At 47.2% G+C, this 19184-nt stretch overlaps 1 long non-coding RNA gene across 8 annotated transcripts in view; it reads left to right on the top strand.

Moving 5' to 3' along the window:
* LOC129215138 (uncharacterized) overlaps positions 1 to 19184 on the top strand; it is a 123180-nt gene that overhangs the window by 99720 nt on the left and 4276 nt on the right. For 6 of the 8 annotated variants that reach the window (XR_008579916.1, XR_008579910.1, XR_008579914.1 and 3 more), the window contains one exon: positions 13102 to 13332. This is a non-coding gene — a long non-coding RNA (uncharacterized LOC129215138). The other 2 variants (XR_008579909.1, XR_008579912.1) reach the window with 2 other exon arrangements.

Here is a 19184-nt window from a genome sequence, read left to right as displayed (position 1 = left end):
GAGGGACTGATAACCAAGGGTTAACTTTCCCAGACAGGCAGCCTTTCAGCTACATTTTTCTGTTCCAATACTGTAGATCTTGCTGCATGATTATTGATTTATTTTTTTTAAGCTACTAAACTGCTACATTTACTGACTCATTCAGTCTTTTATCATATCCAATAGCACCACGCACATTTTAGAAATAACATCTTTCCCATTCCTTCAGAGCTTGTGCAAATCAAATTTATTTTTGTCACTGAAAATGTCAGAAGGATCCAGCCAAAACAAAGGTTTCTCCTTATTCTATTGCAAGAGCAAGCACAGGCTGTGGTTTTCAAAAAGAGTTAAAAGTCAAGCTTCTGAGCCCATCACTAGAAACGAAGCACCTCAATGTTAGACAACGTCTGGAGAGCCCCGTAACTCCCTCCGCTTCAAGCCTGAGGCTGTCCGAGGCGCACGCCGCAGTCTCTGCTGTAAATTCCCCGCCGGACAGGAGGAGCCAAGCCAGATATTCCCAGCTGTAGCTCCAAGTGCCTTATAAAGCAGTCAGAGATTGGTACCCACAGAAAAACAGATGCACAGACAGGGACGATGACTTTGCTCAAAGTCAACCACTAGATCGATGGCAGGAGAAGGAACAGACCTAGTGAACAAACATCTCTGTGGGAAAACTGTCTCCCTTACCATCAGCCAAGCACATCCTCTCCTGGCATAAAGTTGGCGTGCCGAGTGGAGCTGTGCCTGGCAATGGCGTGGCCCGAGGACCGCGCTGCTCCCTCCCCAGGGACACGCAGCACCCTTTGCTCCTGGCCGCTGGTGCCTGCGAAGCCCGGGGAGGGGAGATCCGCAAGAGACCAGAAGGATCCTGTTCTCAGCGATGCTGGTGGGCGAGGGGGGGTTTCCTCTGGCCTCGCCTGTGCCCACAGACGTTCCTCTGCTCCTCGGTGGAGCGTGGCGTGGGGCCGCCAGCACCCCTCTGCCGAAAGCGGCACCGTAACCCATGGGGCGATGGCGGGACCGGGGAGCCGAGCAAAGCGCTCGGCTGGGGCTGCACATGGCTGGCTGCAAAACGCCGCTCGTCGCCCGGCCGGCAGCGAGTGGTCATGGCTGCGTGGCGGCCCCCGAGCATCTCCTGCCCCGTCTGACTGCCCAGCCCCACGTCCCAGCCTCGACTGGTCCCTCCCGGGTCACCCTGCCTTCTTCCTTGCGCTGCTTTTTCTGGTCTGCGTCTGTTCTTTCACAAACTCAGAAGTTACAAAAGCCTGTCTGGGACATCAAGCGTTTGTTCCAAAAGAAGGTTCCATGTTGATTTTTTTTTTTTTTTCTTTATGATGGCCATGACTGAAACATTTCACCACCTATTTTTGTTGCTGTTGTGGTTGTAATTAATGTAATTTATTCTGTAAAATATCAGAGTTATTTAGCAAACATGTCTATAGAGATTTGTCCTGAATAACAGTGCTTTACTAGAGATAATCCTTAGCTACTTGGCTCAAACAACTTTTCAGAGCTGGAAATCTCTCACAGAGAAGCCAGTTGTGAATATTAAAAGGGATTTGGAGGAGGAGGCAAAAATTACATTTTCAAATATTCCACTGAATTGAAGATTTAACCTAGCAACATCACTGAATCCCTGCACGGGCTCACAACCTCATTTTGTTTTGTATTAAAAGACTCTTGGCTGCATTTTAATTGTGTACATAATATTATTGATATTTAGCAATTGTTTCTGTCACCTTCCACCTCAATCAGCATTGCAAAACACAGCTTGAACTAACTGGAAAGTAATTTCCTGGCTAATATTCCTTCTCATCTCCTGAGAGGAGCTGATATAACAGCTAGCAAAGCATGGATCAAACAGCCCCCATTTCACAGATCTGCTCTTTCTCTAGGCTCCGTGTCAGCTCCCGTTGAAGTGAGAGTTATTTTATCTGGCATAATGAGCGGATGGATTCTGAATTTTCTGAGCTAAGCAGCTCTTCTCAGTAGTTCAAGCAGGATGTGCAATGTGACTCGTAATTAAGCACAGGAGACACACAGGAAGCGTCAGGGCGCTGATCCAGCTGGAGGGCGACTCGCTTTTCCCCGTGCGTTCGTGCTGGGGTTTGGCTGCTCTGCAGTGCTGAGCGTCCCGCGGTCAGAGCGGGCTCAGCCTTAGGGCTGCGAGCTCCCGCTCTCTGCCGAGGACCGAAAATGATGGCAGGTTTTCATCCCAGCCCCTCGTTTGGCAGAAGCGCGGAGGAAAGACCAGAAGTGCCACCCACAGACAAACTCCATTGTGCTGAATCTCATTTTCCTCCCATTAAAACATACCCTTAATAAACTATGCGTGAGATTTATACGGCCTTTACCCTCGTTGCCACGTTGCTGCCCTACAGCTCAGAAGCTAATTGTCCTATAAGTAAAGCACCTACTCCACGTCCCCGCCACTGGCGCCTTATCCTCTTCCTGGGGCAGGCAAACAGTGTGAGCTCCTTCTTACACAGATAGCGGTACTGCCGGTGAGAAACATTCTTCCCTCTTGTCAACAAAGTTTTGTAATACTAAGTGTTGTCTTCACCTTGAATCAAACCCACTTCCTAACTCCCACGGAATCCAGTTCCACTGCAGAGGCAGCTGCTGAAGCAAACACCCCAGCTTTTGCTTACCTGGTGTTTCTGCCTTGCAGAAGTTACACGTAGCAGTAACTGCATTGTCTGCTGGAATTCCCCACTTGCCATTGATGTAATTGCTTGGTTGGGAGCATGTTAATTGTTTATTGACACTGTTCAGCTCCCATGCTGGGGTTAGACAAATCTTCAGACTGAGCTGTGCCATGGGCTGAAGTCTCAGATGAGTTTGTGCTCTGCAGACTATGAGAAAGTTGTCTTCATCGCTACCCACCATCGATGCTGAGCTGTGCTCGCTCATGGTGCTGGGTTTGCCCAGCCGGCTCAATGCTGATAGAGAATAAAGCGTAGAAAATGCTCTGTATAATTAGTATATAGCTATCTACATTTTCTGGGTCCAGTTCATGTGTTGGGTCCATGAAATCTGTGTGCACCATGATGCAGGTTCCGTCTGGACACTGGCACTGACCCTGACCCACGCCTGTGGGCTGTGGAGGCCAGTGGCTCTGCAAAGAGACGGAAGGCATGGTTATCCCTGTGGTGTCTCCTTCAGACACGCAGCCGCCGTACAGCCCGGCCCGTCTCCCTGGGTCGTGTTTTTGGCACCCGTTGCTGTTGTACTGAGCTGTGCTTACGGTCATCAGGCACAGCATGTGTCCAGCAGAGACGGTTCAAGGTTGGCCCTTGTCCAGTTCTCAAAGGCTTTCCTCATTGCATCGCTTGATGGTGTCATAGCCATGCTGCGAGTGGTACCTGTGGTCTGTAACTAGACGTGTCTGTGAGCGCTGGTCTCCCCAGCACTAGGCATTAACCAGCATTTTGCCAGCGTTCAGAGATGAGCACTGTAGGGCCAGCTGAAGCCTATTTCTGATACGAAAAGCACGTTTTCTTCAGTGAGCTTTGAATGAAGCTCTAACAGTTTCAGGTTCAGTCAGAAGTGAAAAAAGAAGGCCATTTGGAGAGGGGAAGCAGGTCTATGTATTATAATATCTTCATGCTATATATATATATATGAAATCCGCTTCGCTGTTCTAATTTAAGCATGCACAGCATGATAACATGGAGACTGTGCCTGGCCATCTCCTGATTATGCTGCAGCAGGGAAGATTTAATTTAACCTTTTGCTATTCTGAATGTCTCAGAAGGACTGTTTCTGGTGGATACTGTAATAGTTTTCATATCACTAAATTTTCCTAACAAGTCTGCACTCTAATGAGGAGCTAAGAGCTCTGGTCCCCCCTGATTTTTAATAAAGTGTATCACTGCAAGTCAATAACCTGTCAAGTGCTACTCACCGCGCTCAGCTAAAACAACCGATGGAGTCTGTGCTGATATGCAACCAAGGGATGTACGCAGGGAGGTTTGAGCCTGGTCCTGTGCAGGGGGGGGCTTTCAAAACCGCCGCATGTGGAAGGGGAGCAGATGCTGCCTGTGGGTGCTGGGGCTCTTGGCCAGGCTGGGATCAGCAGCGTTGCGCAGGGCAGCCCCCGCTGCCTCTGGCTCGCCTGGACCGGCTGTCAGGAGACTCTCCCCTTCTTTGGACACTGAGCTCGTCTTAGTGGTGCGAAAGGAAAAGGGAAATAACAACCGGGAGAAGAGAGCGTCCAGTTCAGAATCCCTGCCAGCCCAAGAGGAAATATTGCCCAGCAAAAAGAAATCAAATTAATTTTGAAATTCACCACTGTCAGAATAACTGAGCACTCACTCCAGGACATAATTTAACTGAGATAACTGTAACTGAATAGGCAGTTCTTCTCTTGGAAAATACTCCTCTTACAATTCCCATCCATGCAGCAGAAGGGAGATCTTCTGTGCCGGAACGCAAAGGGACAGCACAGACCAAACCCTGCAAAGCTGGCGACAGGCACCGAGTCTCCCGCCGGCTGGACCGGTGCCGTGTCCACTGGGCAGGGCTGTCTGATGCGTTGCTTCGTCCTTGCTGTATGCAGGAAGCCATCTCTCCTCGCCCCTAAGTGTAAGCCCCATCTGGAAAGAGAAGGCAGCACACAGCACCGTGGTCTGCGAAAGGAGGGCAGCATAGCGTCTGGTTGACATTACAGGATAACAAAACCTTCTCTCTCCTCTTCAAGCGTCTTTTAATTCGTCAAGAGCGACGAGTGTTTCTGCTCTACCACTCCTGCCCTACCAAACGGGGACCTTCTGCCTTGGGCTGACCGTCCCTGGCAAATACAACTGGCTGCCATTTTAAATGTCCTTTGCCTTCTGGTAGTTTATTTTTTTAACTGAAATTAAAGCTTCTCTGAAATCACAGTTTCAGTGCCTCTTGAAAGGTTCTACCTTTAACATTTCTGACGTGCAGCTTTTCAGCATTTCTACCTCAGGAGAGAATTTCCAAAATGTTAAATTTTCCTTCCAGGAAGTGGACGTTGAATTGTCTAAATTTCCTGAGGAACTCAGAAAGGGGCCCAAAATTAGAGAGACTGTCTTGACTGTATGGTACTGACTGTGCACAGCACGGTTTGCTGTGAAAGCACGCAGATCTGTCTAAAACTTTTCCCCCATTCTAATTAAAAGGTGTTAGAAGAGCATCCTTTCCTGATGTCACTAGAAGCTTTCCAAACAACTTCTTGAGTCGATTGCTTGAAAGAGGGGTGTGAGGTAAATTCCCTTAAAACAGTAATCAGAGCTGTGAAATAGGCACGTGACAAATTTGCACAGATTTATCGTTATGAACAAACCGATACACCTAATATTTATTAGCATGAGGAATGTTTCTGTGTTCGTGATGTGGTGATTGGTTGCATCTGTGATTCCAGCTGCTTTCACTCATTGCTCTTCCTTTTCCTGGAAGATTCAAGCAAAGGGTGGCTGCTTGCTGGGGCAGCAGACGGACAGACGGACGGACAGACTGCCCCATGAGCTCGACCCACGTCAGGAGGGTTTCTGAGCCTCTGGTTTAGCAGCAGGATTGTGCAGGTGGTCTAATTATAAAGCTTTTGGTAATTAAAACAGCAGCTGTTATAATTAAAAGACTCTTCATTAAATCCCTAATAACTGAAGCTTAAGGTGGGTTCTCAGTGAAATGCCAGCAGTGCAAGATTTCTGAAGCAAGAAAACGTATTGGGGAAGAGGCGAATGCTCTTCAACAGAAGATGAAATCTATTTAAAATCTCCTTTTCCCCAGCAGGCGTTTTTATAAAACCTTCCATGGAAAAGTCAGAGCAGGAATGTCGGAGAAAGAGCCTTTGCCTTGGACTGTTGAAGGTCTTGCGGAACAAAACAGACACTACAGCCCCTGGCTGCTGACCCAGAGGAAAAACCGCACGAGGCTTCTCCTGTCCCCAGCCCCCACCAGCGGAGTGACACGCCGACACAGCCGGCCCGATGGCACCCAGGGCAGTGTCAGCGTGGAAACCCACTCAACCGTAAGCATCCCCAAGGGGCCAGCAGCAAGGAAAATAATCTGATCTCCCCAAGCTCATTCTAAGACAAGGCAGCCTCAGCTACTACAAAACAAACGAGAAACCCAAATAAACCAAGAGGCAGCGCGGCTGGCACGTGCCAGGTACGCGTCATTGCAGGAGCCGGAGAAACGTCCTGAGCGGTCTAATAGGATTTTTTAAGCTCATTCTCCATTTACAGGTATTTGGCTTTCTTGCTGCCGATTAAACATTTTGCAGGAAGACATATCACAGAAGGGATTTTGCACCGGTATCCATGGAAACAATAGACTGTTTCCATCTAACATACATATTAATTTTTCCAAGCTGTTATTAGCTATTCCTGCCAAAGGGGTTTAAAGCAGCATTAAGAAAGCAAAAGCATGTAGCAAAAGATGTGAAACAGAATCACTGTTACAGGAATTATGAGGACAGGATTTTTTTCAGATCTTTTTTCAAACTATGTTCCTACCAAAAGCAAATTTTAGGCCACATCCTTTAAATGTACAGGAGTCAAGTCATTAGCATAAAAAATTGACAGCGAGTTAAGTCAGACCTGTACTGCCAGAAGACCTATTTACATTCTAAGACAGACCGTCGATAGCAGACGAATTCACTAAGGTGAATCAGGAACCTGCTCTCTTGGCCAGTTCTGTCGATGTTTCCGACAGAACTAAGAGCGCAGGTGCCACGAGAGGAACACGCTCATGGGCTGCCTGGGCTCGTGGGAGGGGAAAGGCAGCAAAATCAACAAATGACAAAGGACCATGAGGGAATTTTTTCAGCTATTTTGAATCCTGGAAGGATGCTAATTGGCGAAGACTTTCAGCCGTACGCTCACAGAAAACCCATGAAGGTCTCATAAACGTTAGACCTGAGTCAGGGTGGGAACAGGAGAACAGTGTCGCGTTGCCAGTGACAGTAACCAATTCTCTGCTTTTGCAGAAAATAGGAGAGAGACTGAACAGCGTTATGGCACACTTGTAATATCATGATCATTACTTATTCCTTTAGCATTAATTATTGTTAGATGAATCATAATGAACTCATCTGGCATTAATATAAATGTAAAATGCAAATCCATGCAAATTCCTGTGTAATTCGGCATCATTTAATGTACCGTTAAACTTCTTCATGGGCTTTCCCTGAACTGAGGTCTGTCTTTGAAAGAGTCCAGCTATTACTGAAGAATAAAGTGATAATTTGGCTATTGGGCACATTATGGGACTAGCAGAAGGCAACAGTTAGTCGCTGTGAATGACTATTAAGAAGAGAGACTTCTTAATTCAGAAATTAAAACTGAGCAATGTGAGGACACTGTGCAATTCCAGCATCAATTAAAGGTCATTTATTTTGTTTCACTGCTCAGTAGCTGTGTCAGATCTGGGCTGTTGTAATTGAAGGTCCATTTCATTGTTTCTCCCACTCCCTTGAGCTATTGATGCCACTTTGAGCTGCAACATTTTTAGGAGAAGGAGGCAGAAACTCTTTGGGAACTCTTCCAGTGTTGCAAGCCTGATTGCCAATGCCTCTCCTCTTCCTGGGCAGCCAGGACGTGCTGGCGCTGAGCGCCCTGCTCCTGGGGCAGGGGAGCTGGGAAAACCAGGCAAGAGCTTGCCAGGGCTAAGAAAGGAGCAGCTGAAGCCGGAGACCTTCTCTCATGCCTGCATTTCACCTGGCTGGTCTTCCTGAGGGTAGTGAATTAGCATTTTATCTATTTTCCAGTTTTCTTGCTCTAACAACCCCTTCCAAAGGGCTTTGGAAAGCATCCTCCATCATGCTTCCAGAGGGAAACAGGTTCAGTGCTGACTTTTCTGCTTTTATTTCTGGGAACACCTGCACATAATCCTGGGTTGTGTTCCTTTGTACTTTATCCACTCTTGCAGTTTATCCAACTCTGCCCGGCTGGGACCTCAAGCAGCCAAAATTCTCATGAGGCAGTGTCCTGTTTGCAGAAATCCATGAAGTGCCTGCGCTGAGGGAGGTGGCTGGGGAGTTTTCATTCCCTTCCTTACAGATGTACATGGGGTACTTGAACAGGAGATGGACGTGTGGTTTCCACTGCTCAGTCAACTTAGCTGTTAAGAATGGCCTGAATTTGTCTAATTTAAATTCAAAGGAAAACGTAGTATTTTGTTCTTAATTGGAAGAACCTACTTTAAAACTGTGGAAATGCTTTTGAAATGGAAATTGCAGTTCCCATCTCCGAGGTAAAGGTGCACTGAGAACCGCTTGGCATTTCTTGCATGATTTAAGATCACTTTCCTGATGAAACCGTTCCTACTTCTTTCATCTCTCAAAATAGCAGAGAGCCACCTGCCTGGGGGTTCGCCAGAGCCTGTCCCGTGCCTCCAGCAGGAACGGCCCGTTCGCAGGGGAGGGGGGACAGGGAGAACCTGTCACTTTCTTGTACTCATTTACAAGTCTGTAATATTGCTGTAATTAATTATTCACTGTCCTTCCAATCAAAAGCAGTGCAGAACAAAGGAATAAACTATTTCCTTCTTAGAGGCAACGTCTTAGAAATCAAAACCCAACTTACAGCACACATGAGACACCTGCATGATTATCATAATTAATTTAATTACAAGTATTTGCTCACTTTTAAAAGATGAAGAGCATTAAATACTAGATGTCTCTTTCTTTAACAAAATATCACTAGACACATTAAAGCAAGACATTTTGAAAGCAGATCAGTTCCCATTTGAGCAGCAGCCTTCATACAGCGTGTGATGAATTCACCGCCTGCAGCTTCCACCACATCAGTTTCAATTAACGTAACAAGCAAGACAAAGAGCTGGACGTGTGCAAGTGTCTCTGCCTCAGCTGTGGAAGGCTTCGTGGCCAGCTGAAGTGGGACAGAGCTTCGTATGTCACACGACTGCGAGCCACGTTCAGCACACAAATATAATTTTCTATGTGGAATGAGCAAAATTGCAATTTGTAGGTGATGAGTTCAAAAAGGGAAGATTTTTTCTGTGTTCTGACAAAAAAAAAGGTGATCTTTTCCATGACCAGGGCCAAAGTGACTCCTGGTACAGAAATGCACTCCTCCATTTCTCCCCACGCCAGCAGAGGATGTGCCTCCTTCTCCTGGGGAGGTATGGGAATGGTTACTGCTCCGATATGTTCCTCCCGTTGTGCCAGCTGGTTGCAGAATGGGAGCGTAACTCTTCCTTACTTTGACTTTAATTTAACAGCCTTTTTATTTATTTTATATTCCTGTGCTGTCTCAGAAAGAGCAAAGCTCCTAAGTGGTGAGCTAAGAATGAAGCGAAGCAAATGTAAATGAGAGAGAAAGCAGAGCAGCGTGCGGGCAGGGCAGCAGCATGGCACGGCACAACCAGCTCCTGCGACAGGACATCGTCGCGACAGGGACGGCTGCCATGTCGTGCTGATAGCAGCGAGCTCTCTTCTCCGGAAAAGGGCAGTGACCACACAAGGGGGCTGGAGCACGGAGCAGCTTTGTTTCCAGTGACAGAGTTTTGCCCAGCCCTGTGGCGGACGAGGAGAGAAAAGGATCTGGTTTGGTTGGTGTCGTGGTATTGATCTCTCCAAGCAGAAATTAATGGAAGTGTTTCTCCTCTTTATTGCTTCAGGGCTGGCTGTCAAGAGGAAAAAAGAGTCTGTTTGTGATTCTCCTTGCAGTTACTTCTTACAGCAATGCATACCCAATTTTTTTCTGACTTCCTTTCTTCCCATTTTTAAATGTGCATGCTTAAAATAATTTTGCCCACTGGGTATGGAAAGGAATCTTCAGTCCTTAATACTGGGCAAGATAATTTCTGATAATGTAGGCGAGCAGGGAAAGAATAAGCCTTAAATTATCCTACCCTCCCTCCAAGAAAGGGCACACATTTGCAATAGTAAGTAATGAAGGAAAATTATTGCACTCAATGTCTAGTGTGGCTCTCACCTGGTCTGTCTTTTTCTAGACTGAAGATGTATGCATCCTTTTCTCAACAAGACAGGTTATGAAAGTTATAAGGTTTTGGCGGCTGTTTCTAAATGAAGTGCAACTTTTAATGTTTAAGTGCTATCTCTATACGTGCATAGTAAACATCTGGGAATATATATATATATATATATATAGTGAGTGGCTTTCAGATCCGCCCTGGTTTGATATATCAGCAGTTTTCTTGTCCTTACTCTATTTCCGGCTTTCGTTTAAATGCTCTCCCCTTATAATTGAATATGTAAAACTCCAACCTTGCGAGCAGCCAGGGATCAATGAGGGCTGACATTGAGCACAGCAAATATATGGGCTAATGGCTCCACTTTTATCGAGCCCATTTAACACCCTGTGACAAGGGGCCCTGCCCTCCCCTCACTGCCACCCTACGAGTAAATCTGTCCCTGTCCCCAGCAAGATGAGCTGGGCTTTCAGTTCGGCCCTCAGGGTGGTTTGTGTGCCTGACGTACAGAGTTTGCTGAATCAGGGCCTCGTCGAGACATATATCTAACGGAATCCAGCATTTGGGGATAAAAGGGATGACAGGACAGCAGCAGAGGCATATGGGGTGCAGTGTCCCACTCCCGGGCCCCTTGCTCGTGCTGCCGCAGCGGGGGAGGATTTATCCGGCGCCCCACGCGAAGTCTTCGGCTGCCCCAAATCCCCATGGGGTCAGTGCCGTGCCAGCCGCCCCGCGGGACGAGACGCCAGTGGGCTCCGATGCCCTGCTCCGCGGGGGGACGTTTGGTGAGGACGGGCGAGCAGGAGGGTTCACCTCCATTCACGGCCCCGCAGAAACTGGAGCCCTCGAAGCCAGGGATTTAAGGAGTCAGGAGGCTCACCCTCCTCCTGTGGCACCAGGCCATCGGGATGTGCACGCTGTGGAAAACTCCTTCCCTGCATCCTTCTATTTTTCTGAGGTGGCATTAAGCGGAGTTGTAATTTAATATTTAGGTTTGTTTGAGTTATGAGTTTGTTCTCTTTTCCACCACCTTCAAACATAGCGCAGCTGAAGGCCTGCCTTTCTAAACCCGCCTGGCACTGTGCGCACCGTGAAATTCTGGAAACTACTCTTTATTAATGGTGTAAATCAAACTCTAACCTTTATTTCCTAACCCCCAGTGGGGCATACGTGCTTCTAATGTTTTCCTGGCCATCCGTGCCCTTCTCAGCCTCTCGACCGCAAGGCCAGGGCTGCCGGTTCCTCAGGGCTGTCGTCAGCACCTTCCCTTGGCACCCAACTCTGGCTCGTAGTCCTGTGCACAACAGGGTACGGAGCCTTCGTCTAAGTGAGAGCAAGGGTGGTCTGGCATGTTACGGGCACCAGCAAACCCAGGCTTCCCTAGGCTGGCTAAGTGCAGTCGTACACAACCATATACTTACAGTTGTATTCGGTGAGGGTTTGGCTTATCTCCATTTCTTGCTGGCCCTGCTCCCAGCCACCAAATCAAAACTGATGCTTCAGGGCGCTCACGTGTCTGAACGTAGGATTTTTCCAATTGAATAGGGTCCTTAATCCTGCAGTAATATTTCTGCTGGTGAATTAAACCCCCTTCTGTGCGTTACTAAAGCATATGTGCAGCTCTCGGCGCATGAGCAGCACCAGTGAAATCAGCTTTAGGGGTGAGCACGTAGTGCAACTGGGGAGGAAATACGACGGCATGTGCAAGGAAGGACAATGTGCTCAGGAAGACAAGCTCCTGCTGAGCTCCTCTTGGACAAATAACAACATCTGTTCTCTTAACTAACTTTAATTCAGTTCTCTCTTCGCCAGTCTGCCTGAGACAATATTTAATTGATATTAAAGGAGCATGCATGATATTGAGTATGTGCTTGAATACTGGGAATAAGGTCTATCAACATATCAGTGATATATTGATATCTAACTAAAAACTTTGATTTGCAGCATTTTCATTATATTGATATCTAACTAAAAACTTCGATTTGCAGTATTTTCATTATGGTCTTGTTTTTTCTCTAATGATTAGAGAGATGGAAAGAACAACATAGACTATGATTACCCAGGTACTTTGTGCAGATTATTAACAAGGAAAGGCACCAGCACACCAAAGTCAAAGAATGTGAGGTGATAGCAGATTTTTCCAAGGCAAAAGCCGGTTTAAAATAAAATCATAGGTTCTTTTCTCCAGGCTTGCAGAGCCTGATACGTTAACATGTTCAGACTCTGGGTGGATGGATGGAAGGGCAGAGGATGGTCTTTCTCCTGCCGGTGTTCAAACAGAGCATGTTGACAGATGGGGGGAACCTCACAGGGTTCCTTCTCTTTTCGTCCCCATCCTGGTTCTGGCCAGGACAGAGTTAATTTCCCCAGGAGCCAGGACAGGTGAGCCAGGCTGGCTGGGGGCTATTCCACGCCATGTGATGTCATGCTCATCACAAAAGGGGCCGGTCGGGGAGGGCAGGCTCCGTGTGGGGCTGAGCTCTGGTCGGTCGGTTGTGGGATCCGTAAATTGCTTTCTGTTATCACACGTTGTGAACATTCCGTTACCAGTGCTGTTGTTGTTCCCCTCTCCCTTGCTGTCCCAGTGACCTGCCCTTATCCCAACCCTCGAGGCTTTGCCTCTGTTTTTCACTTCTCCTCCCCATCCCGCCATGGAGGGGTGAGTGAGCGGCGCGTGGTGATCAGCTGGGGCTGAACCATGTCAGTCCCCAAAATGCGTGGGGTTAATTTTTTGTCCCAAGTTTTCCAGAAATTTTGATCATCTTGTATGCCCATGCCATGTGTGTGTGTCTGCGTACACTACCTTGATTTTTCAGAAGTGGTTATTAATTTTGCCTGACATGCTCACAATGAGCCACTCCAGGTTTATACTGAAGGACTAAGAAAAGCCAGCCCCACCTTGCGCTGGCCGTAGGCAATAAGGTTAATCTATGCTCAGTCAGAGGTTTGAAAACCTTGGATATTGTGACTACTTTTTCCCCTCTAAAAATTTTCTGCCTTTCTTTGTAGCCCTTCGTTTTCTTTTTTTTTTTAACTTTCTCTTCTTCTCCATGGGCTCACATAAGAACAACATGAATTTCTCACCCACAGTTTTTCGAAGGGGTTTGAAATAAGGCAGTATAACTGCAGTCTTTCTTTTTGTGTGCGTATGTTCAAATCACATTTCACATTTGCTTGTTTTTTTTCCCTTCCCAGCTATTCTTATGCAGATGTCAGAGTATATTTTTTCAGCAAACCTGATCACGGACTCTGCCCAAGCCACCAGAATTCTTCTGAGGACCCCTTGCCACCAGCTAACCTTAGCCATCATTGAGGCTCTTCAAAGACAAGATCACCTTGTTTATCAAAACTATCCGCATGCCTGCGTGTGAAAGTTGAGGGTGCGTGGCTTGCGTTTTCTCCATTCTTCGAGAGACATCAGTCATGGTGAGCTGAGTAATGTTTTCATTCACGCAATTACTGCGTGGCAGTGCAGATCTGGGCATGGGGAATGCACAGCCTGAATCGTTTGGCGTGTGGAGGAGTTGTGTGAAAACGGCAGGCTAATAGCAAAGATGCAGGGGATTGGGAAAGCCTGCCTCCCAGTTTTATGCACAACAAGTGGGAAATTACATGCTTTCTGACCGCAAAAACGTTGAATGGCAAGCGAGTTTCGCTGGGAAGTGTTGAAGAAAGCCTTCCATCACTCCAACGTTTTTCACTCTCCAGCACTCACCACGGGCAGGGACTTCCAGGGGAGAGGGGAGCAGGCGCCGAGTTCCCATCAGATGGCCAAACCTCAGCTGCTCTGCAGGGGTTGCTCATCCACCTCCTCAGCAGACGGCAGCAGGCAGATCTCAGCCGGTGCGACCGGGCAGAGCTCCCTCTCTTTCAGCAGCACCACCACCTGCCGAACGCCGAGATGGAAATGTCGGCCTCGCCCCGGTCGCTAAGGCCAGTCCCCATTACAGAGGATCACCCAGGAGAAACCCCCCGGTGCTTCCCCATCTCCTTTGTTCCCGGACACAGAAAAGTTTTCTGGAGCTAGGTTTTTGTGTTGGGGGAAGTCACCAAAGTGGTTCTGTTTATGACAAAGAAACTTCCTCAGGAAGAACCTACAGCATTTGCTCCAAGCACTTGTGCTCTGGATTTGCCCACACAAATTGTGGGGAAACTTGCCCTACACTGTCAAATAAGAATTTTTTTTCTTAGCTTTCCTGCTCTCCGCAGACACTCCCAAGACTTTCAATAGGCTTTAGGCTTGTTGATCAGGCCTAGCTGCATCCTGGGCTGCTTTATAATAAGTTCATATTTGCTTGTCTTTCATGTGAGTTTCTCAAAACTGTGTGTAGACATTTGTTGATAAATCTTCAAAACAGGCACAGAAGTAGGTTTAAAAAAAAAAAAATCTGGCCCTATTTTACAGAAACTAGAATTAAAAACAATACTTTTTTTTTTTAGCTGCATGGCCATTTAAAGACAGATGTCAGGCCTATTAGAGATCAATGGCCTGATCAGCACCTGGCTGTTATAAAACCCAGCAGGAGCCAACCTCTGCTGATGAGCAGAGCTGTAAGCAGCTTGAGAGGAGTCTGGCATCTTCCCTTTCAAGGCTAGGATCAGCTTGGTAGGTCACCTCTGGTTTTATGCTATCAGAGTACAGTCATGTACTCTTGAAGGTTTTCTGGCTGGGGTATCATCCTGCTTTTTATTTATTGTGGATTTTTAGTGTCTGAGACAGGAGTCAAACCTGCTAGCAAGGATATGCTCTGTGTGAGTGGGTGCTGACCTGGCAGGTCCAGATAAACTGCAGTAAGAGCTGATTGTATTATGCCATGGCTTCCCACCAGCATGTAGGTGGTTTCCCAGTCTCTTACTGGTTGCAGGGAGTTGTAGAACCTTTGGGGGGCTCTGCTGCTTGCTCAGGTAGAAGGTGTGCTGGGAGGAACCTGTGAGTCCTGAGAAATCCCTTTATTTTCATATGGATTGGACTGCTGTTGTGAAAGTAACTAAATTAATGGGATGGGGAAGTTAGACCTGTGCAATGACTGTGCTGTGAAGGTTATAGATCACGTGTATGTCTTCTCACATATTAACTCAGAGTGTTTGAAACTCAAAATGCCTTTAGGCATAGGATGGGTGACAGAACAAAAACCACCCTGTTTTATTGCACTTAAGCACTTCAGCTGTGGTGTGACCCTCATGTACTTTATTCCTCCTCAGTCAATCTAAGTCCTACATCTGCAGCCTCGTTAGGCAGCAGAGCAGCTTCATTAAGCCCTGCATGTGGCAGTAGCCCCTGGGAGGGCTGCAGGGTGCTGTGCTTACTGCAGCAGTGGGAATCAGGAAAAGCCTCACTGAAGTGCAAGGTGATGCTGCAGGTAGGTACTGGTTTCCAGAAGCATTTAAACAGGTGGGCTTGGGCTTAATGAGTGGGGGCTGAAGGCCTGCCCAAGCCTACAAAACCCCCTGAGCTGCTGAGCTTCATGTGCAGAAGCTGCATTAGCCCAGGGAGGGCAGCAGCTGAGTGACTCCTGTTTGGTTTTGGCTCCATGGCTGCGATGGGTAAGTACCCACGGGTTCTCACGCTGGCCAGGAGCCCTGTGGCAGCAGCCTAGGGTGCCCCTAAATGTAACACACCCCTGACTTGTTGTGCCACTGCACCCCGGTGCTCTCATGAGACTGGGACTAGATTTCAAGAGCAAAGAACAGGGTTTTATGCAGGGCTCAACTTGGTTTTATTTTTTAGAGTCCTAAGAAGGGCCTGATATTCCCTGTTAGCAGAGACGTTCAGGAAAATGTGTACGCCCTAGACCTTCATTCACATCTAAAGTCTGAAACCCTTGAGAATCTCCTGTTCTTCTGTCTTGGTGCTTTGTGCTGTCTGACACTGAAATACCGTGCTGGTACGGGGATGAATCCTGTTCACAGCGCTGCCTCTATCGCACTGTCTTCCCTTTCATGGTGCTGTTAAAGTGAGTAGGTACCTTGGGAACGCGTGCCAGAGTCTCTCTTGCTATTTGGCTGCCGCGATACTGGCAGGTGGACGCAGGCTGCTGGGGTCATCCCTCACAACGTGCTTGTGGCCACAGTCCTCCGCTGATGGCACTGTGGCTGTCCTGGGGCACGCACGTGGCCAGCGCCTCCTCTCCCAGCTCGTAACGCAACGATGATGATGATGTGTGCTGTGGGCTCATCCTGGTTTTGCCCAGCTGGGGTAGGGGCCCCTGCCCGGCCTCGAGCTGCCACTTGCCCGCTGGCAGCTGCTCCATCAGCCATGCCCTGCGCTGGAGATGCCAGAGCCCCCCAGGAGAGCTGGGGGGGCCACTGCCTGGGGGCATGCCTGACCTGCTGCTCCGGTGTGCCGAGGCGCAGGAGCCCTGCACTGCTCCATCCTCCCTGGAGAGAGAGATCTACCATCGGTGCAGAGCATGCCTCTTTCAGTTGTTAATCATCCTTGCCCTTAAGGAAGTGGGAGGATATCTGAATGTGTTCTGGACATTGCCAAATTATAGAGAAAATAAGCTGTTCAAACCCTGCCTCTCACAAATAAGGCCAGATTCTCAGCTGCTATAGGCACTCTTTTAAATTACACATGTGGAAACAGTCCCCCAAACTTCATCTGGTTTCCTTCACTGATGTGTAGAAACCTAGAATTATAATCAGCACTAAATTGTAGCTGGGATTGTATTACACGATTGCTTAGATCCTTGTTGCTGCTTTTGAATTTTCATTTTCTACTTTCTTTTCACAGGATGTGATATGTAGTGCTCAAATATATTCTATAGCTGCAGGGTGAATATCACCTTCTTTAATATAGTTTAATGGAACCTTCTTTCCTTTTCTAATCCCATGGAAATAGGAGTTGTACTGGGTAAGATCACACATGAATGTTACCATAATTTTGCTCTGTGTCAAAGATATGATCTCATCAGAGCTTGACAGTATTGCTAATTTGAGAAAAGGGCACAAGCATTAAAGCTGAGATATGCAACTTTTAGCAATCCTTCAGTTTGTATGAAGGTATCTGGAATGCAAATTGTTGAGCATTATGCTCTGAAACGTTCCAATAACTTTTGAACTGCAAAATTATGTGACTGTCAGAATTGAGGTCACTTCTATCCCTCCTCCTCATGCTGTTCTTCTGTACCAGACTACAAATCTGAAACACTGCTTGTAAGGGAAAGACGAATGCTATTAGTATTCAAATGGATTTCCTTTTCCATATGAAAAATGGAAGACTTCATTTCTAAAAGTAATTTTAGTGTTAAGCTACCTATTTATGGTGGGTCCTGCACTCAGCTTGTATGAAGTAGATGTATAAATACTCTTTCTAACCAAGGGCTAAATCTTGGCCTTGGCTCTGAGGTGGTGCACAGGGAATAGGTCCATGTGACTGGATATAATCCTGACAGAGGAATTGCTCCTCTGTTTTGTTGGGTCCCAGGAAGTACCTAACTTCTGACAACTTTGGGAACTGAGGGGTAGAGCAGTGCCAAGCAATCCCCGGTACAGTGTCTCCAGCTGGGCACCGAAAAGCCAAGGGATCTGAAATTGCACCTCATTTTAGACAACATAGGCCATAAAATATTTTATTTAGAAGCTTGATCCTAGGGGATAAATCCCTCTTTGCTGTGGTAGTTGCTGACCACACTTGGAGCTCCGCGTCTCTGGCGTGTGCTTTGGTCCAAGTTGTCTGTTGCAGTGTGGTCCTCCCGGTGAGCTCTAAGGCACCTCTCCCAGTTTCCATTCTGGCCAAAGGAGGCTCCAGTCTTTCCCTGAAAAGTTTTGACACCACCCTTAGCTTCATTGGAAATGCAGGAATGCCGGGGAGAAATGCTTTTGCAAACCTTAACCTGCGTTTTCATCATTCATCGGAACCTGTCATTTATGCCACCCTCCTAACGTATAAATCTGGCCAGACGCAACATAAAAGCTCATATTTGGCAGCTGTTCACCACTGCACAAGCGTGTTCTGTGCTGCTGCTTCCAATAGCTTGCGAAAATGATAATATTACGATTATTTTATGGTCGGTTTTGATGGGATGGGCTTTAAATGCTGACAGGCTTACCAAGTATAACAGCTTCCTTCGAATCCTCGGTGGTCAAATTCAGCTTGCAAAGTGGCAAACTGGGCGTAGCATCTGTGTTTTCCTTAACGAAAAAAGAACACCGCAGTCGGCATTTGCCCTTGGTTTTCAGGTCCCTGTAGTTGTCCTTGACCATGGCAGAGGAGGGTGGTATGGTAGCGGGCTGTTCCCCTCCCGAGTGCCAAGGGGTTTGGGTGCTGTTTGTCGTGCCCCCCACCTGCACCCTTGAGCTCTGGGGATCCTGCTCCTTCCCCACCTGGGCAGCTGCGGTCAGTGCATCTGCATCCCTCCTGGGCAAGGCACCAGGGATCGCAGAAGGGCTTAGAGAACTCAGGATCCTGAATCCTGCTGAGTTATGTGGGGGAATTCCAGTGCTGATGAAACTGCTGGCAGAAGCTTTCCTGGCCTCCCACAGCCCCCACTCTTTGCTCCGTGGGAGGCAGGTACCCATCACAGCCCCGGGCCCTCTGCCTCCCAGTCCTGCCCAAATGGGTGGGAAGGGTTTGTTCTGTTTCTCTCTATGTGCAGGGAAAACAGTGCAAAAAGGCTGTATGGAAATATTAATAGAGTTTATGGATGTGGCTAAACATGATTGAAATGATGCTTGTAAATGTGGGTAGAACTTGTCAGTGGCTGTTTAAAATTGAGTAATACCATTTTAATTGTTATCCTTACTGCTATAGATAACAATAAGGTTATGTTGATGGAAACATCAAGCATAGTAAATGCTGTAAGTACAATATGTTAGTAGTAATTATAGAGTAATTTAACAACAATGTATATGAAGAGGGCAATTTTGCATGCCAATTCACCATAGTAAATTTAATTGTATGGAAGAAGGGGAAGACAAAATATTTTCAATGAAGAGTGAATGATAGATACTGGTTGCTTTTCCAGTGCTGGTGACATTCCTGATTCCTTTTGAAATGGTTGCTGCCACTTTACCTTACTGAGCATCCCGCTGGTATGTATATCTTTACAGGGCACAGGTGATTTCAGACTGATTACAGGACAACTCTTGACTCTTCTCTGCCAAAGCAAAAAAATGTTATTTTTCATTGAGAGAGGTAAGCTGAGAGTTGTAGTGATGTGAAATGTTAATGGAGAACATGCACAGGAATTACACCTAGGGAGGGCAATGTAAAAATAGGCCCCTGGGGGTTTTTTTCTTATCAGGTGGCAAGAAGTCAGAAGCTGTTACTCACTGAA

The sequence above is a fragment of the Grus americana genome, chromosome 19, assembly GCF_028858705.1.
Source record: "Grus americana isolate bGruAme1 chromosome 19, bGruAme1.mat, whole genome shotgun sequence".
Taxonomy (NCBI): Eukaryota; Metazoa; Chordata; class Aves; order Gruiformes; family Gruidae; genus Grus; species Grus americana.
This window is presented reverse-complemented; position numbering and strand designations above follow the sequence as displayed.